The following is a 2,049-nucleotide window of genomic DNA, read 5'->3' on the forward strand; positions in this document are numbered from 1 at the left end:
CATTGACCTAATACATATTAATAATTCTAAGGGCTTGGCTTTCGCTTTCGTTTCTGTATGAGATTGCACATTTAATACAAATTAAACGACAGTATTACGAAAGTTGACTCATTTGGCACATTTTCAGATTTTCGGATACTCAGAATTTCGCGTTGTTCAGATTTGTTCACTTCTTATCACCGAAACAATAAAATTTAAATATTTGCGCTCCGCCAAAAACATTTGCAGAGATCGAGAGAGCGATATGGACCGCGAGATGAATTGAATTTTTCACAACTTGGACTTTTAAATTCTATAGTCAATCAACTAACAATAGTTTTGCCTGCAAAACATCCTTATTTTATAGGCGAAACAATAATCCATAATTAAGCATTTTAATTAATTTTGTATCTCACTCGTTTCAGAAATGTGATTTTTAAATCACAAACATAAATTTTTGCTCTTGCCAAATCGGGTCGTTCCTCATCTTCTTGTCGCGGAGAGAGAAAAGTGAGAGAGGACTCTCGATTTAGGGAGAGCAAAAGTTCTATTTTCAGGGTCGAGCGTCTTGTTTCGCATTTGGCGGCGCTCAGTCAACAGCTCCAGTGGCGCAATTGGTTAGCGCACGGTACTTATAATCAGTATTCTGTGTGTATGAGCTATGCCGGGGTTGTGAGTTCGAGCCTCACCTGGAGCAAGTCGCTGGTGACTATATATTTTTTGGTCCAGTTTTTTTTTCTTAATAAGACTTAATTTTTAGGACTGTTAAATATTACTTTAAAATATTTTATATGGCCCTCAGGGGATTTAAATCGTTTAGTTCTGTAGTTTAGTTTCTTCAGAAGACATATAATGCAACCCTTTACTGTTTTGACAGTGGAAAAGGTTAATATTTTGTTAGATCACTGTATTTATAGTCCTTTTGTGTTCTTAAGCTAGGTTTCAACAGAAATATTAAATTATTATTATAATTATATATAAATTATATCGTTATGATTAGAACCTCGTTTTATTTTACATTCCTGGACAAGAGCCTTGCTTTAAACATGTAGTTAAAACATTTTCACAAATGGAATGCTCTTTAAATTTTAATTTTAAGCCATAAGCTTGTAAGTATATTAAGATAGTTCTACATGGAACTTAAATTATATTACTGTTCAACTAAGATTAAAATAAAATAATGGCGACATCTTTTAAGAACGATTTGAAATAATGTTTTTGAGTTTGTGGTAAGTGAAGACCATTGCGTAACATAGAACTACGCTTAAGCTTAGGGGAAGATTATTTGCTCAACTAACTGATAAGGCTTTGGAGTGCTTGCCTTGATGTAGACTGACTTTACATTTGATGAAAGATAGGGAAAGAAAGGGTAGGATAAAGTTTAAAGGACATCGGAATATTCTATTTTCCGGGATCTGGGTGTCTCCTTGAGCTTTTGGCGGCGCCCGGGCATCGCTCCAGTGGCGCAATTGGTTAGCGCACGGTACTTATAATCAGTATTCTGTGTGTATATGAGCTATGCCGGGGTTGTGAGTTCGAGCCTCACCTGGAGCAAGTCAATTTGGTGACTTTTGTTTTTGTAACAACACTTTATGTTTTTTGGTTATGTTACGCACGTTTTGCTATGTAAGAATGTGGTTGTGTAAATTGAAAGGTAATTTCTGTCAGATGACTTCCGTTTGAAAAAGATGGGAAAGGAAAACGGACGAAGTTTTGCATATTTCACGATTATTATATCTTGTCACAATAAATTACGCTTAGAATGAGTTATTTGTAACTAATTATTATCTGCTTATGTTTAGTTTAAAAAAGTAAGGATGCGAATGGCTTACCTAACACTTCGCCATTGCTTGTAAACATTTGGAATATATGTCAAACACATATTCCACCCAATCGTGCTGGCGAAGATCCCTATCCGCTCTCAAATAAAAACCCTCAACTTCTGAGTCTGAGCATGCCACCCAAACAAATCGAGTGGCAGACAGGCAAAGTTTGTTTGAAAATTCAACAAAAGTGCCTTCGACTAAACATGATAATCATTATCTTTCCAAAGCCATATGGATATGGAGA

At 35.6% G+C, this 2,049-nt stretch overlaps 2 non-coding genes across 2 annotated transcripts; both read left to right on the forward strand.

Moving 5' to 3' along the window:
* Window positions 1-578: 578 nt before the first annotated feature.
* Trnai-uau lies at window positions 579-676 on the forward strand. Its single transcript has 2 exons — window positions 579-616; window positions 641-676. It is a non-coding gene; the product is annotated as a tRNA-Ile (tRNA).
* A 757-nt stretch (window positions 677-1,433) lies between these two features.
* Trnai-uau lies at window positions 1,434-1,533 on the forward strand. The gene is made up of 2 exons: window positions 1,434-1,471; window positions 1,498-1,533. It is a non-coding gene; the product is annotated as a tRNA-Ile (tRNA).
* The last annotated feature ends 516 nt before the right edge of the window (window positions 1,534-2,049 follow it).

This window comes from Drosophila mauritiana, chromosome 3L (assembly GCF_004382145.1).
Source record: "Drosophila mauritiana strain mau12 chromosome 3L, ASM438214v1, whole genome shotgun sequence".
Lineage (NCBI taxonomy): Eukaryota > Metazoa > Arthropoda > Insecta > Diptera > Drosophilidae > Drosophila > Drosophila mauritiana.